The following is a 6579-nucleotide window of genomic DNA, read 5'->3' on the forward strand; positions in this document are numbered from 1 at the left end:
CTGCCACTGCCTCCCGAGTGCTGGGATTAAAGGCGTGCACCACCACCACCCCACATCAGTTTAGTATTTTTATATGACTCTTGAGTGTGTGAATGAGCAGGTATCTGAGTCTTCTGTCTTCTCTTGGGGCTCTTTGCCTTCTGTTGGTTTGCCTTGTGCAACTTTGATGTGATAGGTTTTATCTTGCTTTATTTTATTATGTTTTGTTTTTATTTCTTAGAAGTCTGTTCTTTCTTTTCCTTCCTTCCTTCCTTCCTTCCTTCCTTCCTTCCTTCCTTCCTTCCTTCCTTCCTTTGTTTTTCAAGACCAGGCTGGATCATTAGAGTGATTTGTGGGTCCCTACTTCCGGAGTGCTGGAATTAACTGCTACCACTACCTAGCAAGTCTGTTCTTTTCTAACGGACTCTCCCAGTTCTGAGAACTTCTTGTGGCATTGAAATCACCATGATACACAAGCAGCCAGTATGCTTTTCTCCTGCATCTTTTGATTTGTTTTCCAGGCTCTGAAGAGCAGCTTACTTCTCTGTATTAGTCAGAGTTCTCTAGAGTAACAGAATTTATAGAATGAATCTCTATCTATCTATCTATCTATCTATCTATCTATCTATCTATCATCTATCTTCATCATCTCTATTGATCTGTTTATATCTTCATCTATATCTATCTATCTTCATCATCTCTATTGATCTATTTATATCTTCATCTCTATTTGTCTATCATCTATCTATCTTTCATTATCTCTATCAGTCTATTTATATCTTCATCTTTATCTCTATCTATCTATCTATCTATCTATCTATCTATCTATCTATCTATCTATCTATCTATCTTCATCATCTCTATTGATCTATTTATTTCTTCATCTATATCTACTTACCTATCTATATGGGGTTTATTAGAATGACTTACAGGCTGTGGTCCAGCTAATCTAGCAATGGCTGGCTGTCAACAGAAAGTCCAAGAATCCAGAAGTTGATCAGTCCATAAGACTGGATGTCTCAGCTGATCTTCAGTAGATGATAGCATCCCGAAGAAGTAATGTGAAGGAATGGACTTGCTAGCAAGTCAAGAGCAAGCAGGCAAAGAGCAAAAGCATCCTTTTTCCATGTCCTTATATAAGCATCCAACTGGAAGCAGACCTTGATTAAAGGTAGATGTCTTCCCCTCCTCAAGATCCAGATTAGAAGCAGAGCTTCCTAATTCAAACTAAGCAAAAAATCCCTCACTGGTGTGCTCTCCCTTGTTGGATTTTAGTTAACTCCAGATATAGTCAAGTTGGCTACCAAGAGTAGCCATCACACTTTCTCTGCCCTTTAGTTATATATAGTAGCACTTTGGGAAGGATACAGTCAATTTATTTAGGCCAACAATTCTCTGAGCTTCATTTTTTCCATATATTTTTCCAGAGTAGAAACAATGGTGCTAATTCCATAGGGACCACCATCTCTGGCTCTGACCTATCACTGACCTCAGAACTAGAATGACATCCAGAGCCTTGGGCAAAATTATTTCTGAGTTCCATGTGAATCCCAGGGGACATGTTATGTTCCCTTGGCACTGCCCCTAAGCTGTTTGAATCAGGTTTCCCTCTAGTCCCTTCCTTTGCCAAGACTCATAGTTGGTGGCAGGATGGACGGATGTTGGGTGTGCTGATTCACCTCCTGCATGATCCTCATGACTTCTCAAGGGAAATTTGGAGACCTGGAATTTTGGTCAGAATTCTCCATTCATATTCCCAGAACCTAGGCTCTCTGGAGCAATCTTTGTTTATATTGTTTAGTGCTTACATCTTTTCTGTGGGTTTCTGATGTCAAGGGTAGGGTATGTTAAACTGGTCTCCCATGGACACATCATACCTATGACCTCAGGGGCTTCATACATCTTTGGTTTTGCTCCAGTGTAAGATGACAGGCTTGCTTGTCAGGGGTTCTGTCTTGCCCAGTTCCCAAAGCCCATAAGCCCCAAAGAAAATCACACAGAGAATCAACATTAGATATAAACTGATTGGCCCATTAGCTCAGGCTTCATATTAGCTCTTATAATGTATACCAGCCCATTATTCTAGTATGTTAGCCACATGGCTCAGTACTTTTTCGGTGGGGTAGGACACATCTTGCTTGCTTACCAGGACTGGGGAGGAATGGGCTTCCTCCTTCCCAGAACACTCCTGTTCTTATTGCCCCACCTCTACTTCCTGTCTGGTTTTCCCGCCTATACTTCCTGCTTGGCTATCAGGCAATCAGCGTTTATTTAAAACATGATTGACAGAATACAGACAATTCTCCCGCACCACTCCAGCCCAGGTTTTAATCCTTTGCTTATTGGTGTACAGTGTAGCAGTGTAGCACACGGGTAGAGAACTTGCCTAACCCTACCTGAGGCTCACCTCCATCACCTCAAAAAAAGATGAAGGGCCACTGGATGGTGGTAGTACACACATTTAATCATAGCCCTTGGGAGGCAGACAGATCTCTATGAGGTCAAGGCCAGCCTGGTCTACAGAGTTCCAGGACAGGTTCCAATGTTACACAGAAAAATCCTGTCTTGAAAAACAAAAAACAGCTTTCTCTCTCCTCCAGCCCGGCAAGATGCCCAAGGGAAGGAAGGCCAAGGGGAAGAAGGTGGCCCCGGCCCCCACCGTCGTGAAGAAGCAGGAGGCGAAGAAGGTGGTGAATCCTTTGTTTGAGAAGAGGCCTAAGAACTTCGGCATTGGGCAGGACATCCAGCCCAAGAGAGATCTCACGTGCTTCGTCAAATGGCCCTGCTACATTAGGCTGCAGCGGCAGAGGGCCATCCTCTACAAGCGGCTCAAAGTTCCTCCTGCCATTAACCAGTTCACCCAGGCCCTGCACCGGCAAACAGCTACCGACCGGCAAACAGCTACCCAGTTGCTTAAACTTGCCCACAAGTACAGGCCAGAGACCAAGCAGGAAAAGAAGCAGAGGCTGCTGGCCCGTGCTGAGAAGAAAGCTGCTGGCAAAGGGGATGTCCCGACTAAGAGACCACCTGTCCTTCGAGCGGGTGTCAATACAGTCACCACTTTGGTAGAAAACAAGAAGGCTCAGCTGGTGGTGATTGCTCACGACGTAGACCCCATTGAGCTGGTGGTCTTCCTGCCTGCTCTGTGTCGCAAGATGGGGGTCCCCTACTGCATCATCAAGGGAAAGCCAGGCTGGGGCGGCTGGTCCATAGGAAGACGTGCACCACTGTTGCCTTCACACAGGTTAACTCGGAAGACAAGGGTGCTCTGGCCAAGCTGGTGGAAGCTATTAGGACCAATTACAACGACAGATATGATGAGATCCGCCGCCACTGGGGAGGCAACGTCCTGGGTCCTAAATCTGTGGCTCGAATTGCCAAACTGGAAAAGGCAAAGGCCAAAGAACTCGCCACTAAACTGGGTTAAATGTACTGCTGAGTTTTCTGTACATAAATATAATTATAAAACTCCCCCCAAAACAAAAACAAAAACAAAACAAAACAAAAAGGGCAAAGTATAAATTACTGTTTCTTTAAACCACCTCAGTTTTCTGCAAAAGCAGGTGGAAAAAATCTTTCTGCTTTGCACACAAAGGAAAATGAAGGGAAGTGACTTAGGTTCACAAACAGAATCGTCTACCAAGCTGGGAATGGTGCTTCCTTTCTCTAGAACCACAGCAGTTTTTGGTTTTATTTTATTTTATTTTATTTTGTTTTTTGAGGTAGGGTTTCTCTGTGAAACAGCCCTGAATGTCCTGGAACTCACTTTGCAGACCAGGCTGGCCGTGAACTCACAGAGATCCACCTGCCTCTGCCCCCTGAGTGCTGGGATTGACAGTGTGCGTGTCCACTGCCTGGCTCCCTTACACTCTTAGGTGCCCTACTAGTTCAGTTCTCACTTCCATTGCTGCGCCCAACCCTCCAGTTTCATTGTCCCCATTTCTTTCTGCTCAAGCTCACAGTGAAGTCTTTCCTTTCCTTCCCACTGTGTCAGCTAAGACAAGTGAGACTCTCCAGCATCATTAGGAAACATACATCCTTGTTCAGAAACACACAAGCCTTCTGGAATTCCAACTTTTACCTAGTTTTCCTTATAAGGTTCCATTCTGTGGAGCAGAAGATAAACTTAGGGTCTGATCCTCCACCAGCACTGCATGCCAAGCCCCTGTTTTTCTAAGACTGTTTTTAATCTGGCCTCACCCCACCTACTTATATTTAGTTCTCGTTACTCCCCAATATAAACCTTCCTTTATGAGGTCAGACTTCTCACTGTTTGCTCACATGTGGGTGTGCACACGCACGCACACACATGCACACATGCCACACACACACACACACACACACACACACACACACACACACACACCACAGTTAAACACATCAAGGAAATGTAAATTGGTTGGTTGCCCCTGACACCATTCTTCTTTCAGAAGTCACCTGGATTTTTTTTCCTGTCCACTACCAATTCCAATCTGATGCAGATTTTAAGGTGTGTAAGGCGGCCCATGGCACATGATTTTAATCCCAGTACTCAGGAGGGCAGAGGAAGGCGGAGCTCCGAGTCTGAGGCCAGCCAGTTCTAGGACAGACAAGACTGTTACACAGAGAAATCCTGTCTTGATTTTTTTTGTTTTTATTGTATTTATTTATTTTGGTTTTTTGAGATAGGGTTTTTCAGGTTTTTCTGGAACTCACTCTGTAGACCAGGTTGGCCTCGAACTTGCAGAGATCCTCCTGCCTCTGACTCCAAGTGCTGGGATTAAAAGTGTGTGCCACCACGGCCTGGCTTCATGCTTAGATTCTTAATAACTTATAAATATACAGTTTGGTAATAGTGGTAAGTATATTCACTTTTGGGGCCCAGAGAAATGGTTCTGCCCAGGTTCAATTCCCAGCACCCACATGGCAGCTCATAAGTCAGGCAATCCAATGCCTTCATACTTATATATGTGCAGGCAAAAACACAAAACCACATGAAATAAAAAATAAATTATTTTTTAAAAAGTTATATTCACTTTTTTAACTAAAATATCTTATTGCATGAATGATCTATGTACATTATAAAAAGATTAAAAAATACTGTCAAGTGCTGGAAAAAGTACGAGTATAAATCCATGGTTAAGCTACGTAATATTTTTTATTTTAATTTAATAAACGTATTTATTTTACATCCTTACCGCATTTCCCCCCATCCCAGTCCTTCACCTCTCTCCCCTCTCTCCCCCATCCACTTCTCCTCCATTTCTATTCAGAAAAGGGCCATCCCGCCAAGGGTATCCACAAAACATGGCATTTCAAGTAGCAGTAAGTATTTAGGATGGGCAAGGCAACCCAGTGTGAGGAACAGTGTCCCAAAGCTATGTAGTATTCTTTCAAATTTTTAATTTTTTAAAAAATTTTTTACATACCGATCCCAGGTCAGGACCAAGCCCCCCACCCCCTACCCCCAGGCTGAGCAAGGTGTCTCTCCATAGAGAATGGGCTCTGCAAAGTCAATTCATGCATTAGAGTTAGATCCTGGGCCCACTGCCAGTGGCCCCATATACTGCCCAAGCCACACCGTTGTTGCCTGTATTTAGGAGACTAGTTCAGTCCTACGCAGGTTCCCCGGCTGTCAGTCCGGAGTCAGTGATCTCCCGCTAGTTCAGGTCAGCTGATTCTGTGGTTTCCCCACCATGGTCTGGACCCCTTTGTTCATATTATCGCTCCTCCTTCTCTTCACCTGGAGCTCGGCCCAGGGGTTGGGTGTGGATCTCTGCATCTGCTTCATCTGTTTCTGACAGAGGGTTCTAGCTTCTCTGAGGGTATATTCACTTTTTTTGGGCAACAAGTGTTATCTAAAATTTTTCATTTTTGCAAAATTGAATTTCTACACATAGCAACTCCACATTTTCCACTCCCCTTAGCCTCTAGAAACCACAACTACTTTCAATCTCTGAACTTGATTATTCTAGGTACCATTTATAACTGGAATCTTACGGTATTTGCCTTTTGGTGACTGGTTTGTTTCATTTGTTATAAAATCCTCAAGATCTGTCTGCTTTGTAGCATGTGTGATAGGATGGCAGGATTTCCTCCTATTCTGAGAGGGAATAAGCGCCCTGTTGTCCTCTGTTGGTTCCTGCTGTCAGGCCGGAATCAGTGAGCTCCCAGTTTCTGGAGTCTTGACCCCTTTGCTCATATTATCTATCACTCCCCCCTCTCTTCGACTGCACTTTGGGAGCTCAGTCCAATGCTCCGCTGGGGATCTCTGCACCTGCTTCCATCAGTTGCTGGCCAAACTGGGTCCTCTGAAGGTGGGGGACAGTTTTGTGGCTGGAACAGACTGTGGGGCCACTGCTAGTGAGACCAGGATTTATCTCTACTGCTTGTACTGGCTTTTTGGAACCCATTCTCTTTGGAGGAATACCTTGCTCAGCCTAGATAAAGTGGGGAGGTCCTTGGTCCTGCTTCAAAGCAATGTGTTAGACTTTGTTGACTCCCCATGGGAAAGGGTGGGGGGAAGGGCAGAGGGAGTAGGATGAGGGGAGGGAGTGGGAACTGGGAATGGTATGTAAAATGAGAGAAGATAGTTCTTTTAAAAAAAATCACTTAATTAAA

At 44.4% G+C, this 6579-nt stretch overlaps 1 pseudogene; it reads left to right on the forward strand.

The window, feature by feature from the left end:
• Nucleotides 1–2582: 2582 nt before the first annotated feature.
• Nucleotides 2583–3436, forward strand: LOC126491376 (60S ribosomal protein L7a-like; annotated as a pseudogene).
• Nucleotides 3437–6579: the final 3143 nt, after the last annotated feature.

The sequence above is a fragment of the Alexandromys fortis genome, unplaced genomic scaffold, assembly GCF_014885135.2.
Source record: "Alexandromys fortis isolate MF-2015 unplaced genomic scaffold, M_Fortis_MF-2015_v1.1 scaffold_233, whole genome shotgun sequence".
Lineage (NCBI taxonomy): Eukaryota > Metazoa > Chordata > Mammalia > Rodentia > Cricetidae > Alexandromys > Alexandromys fortis.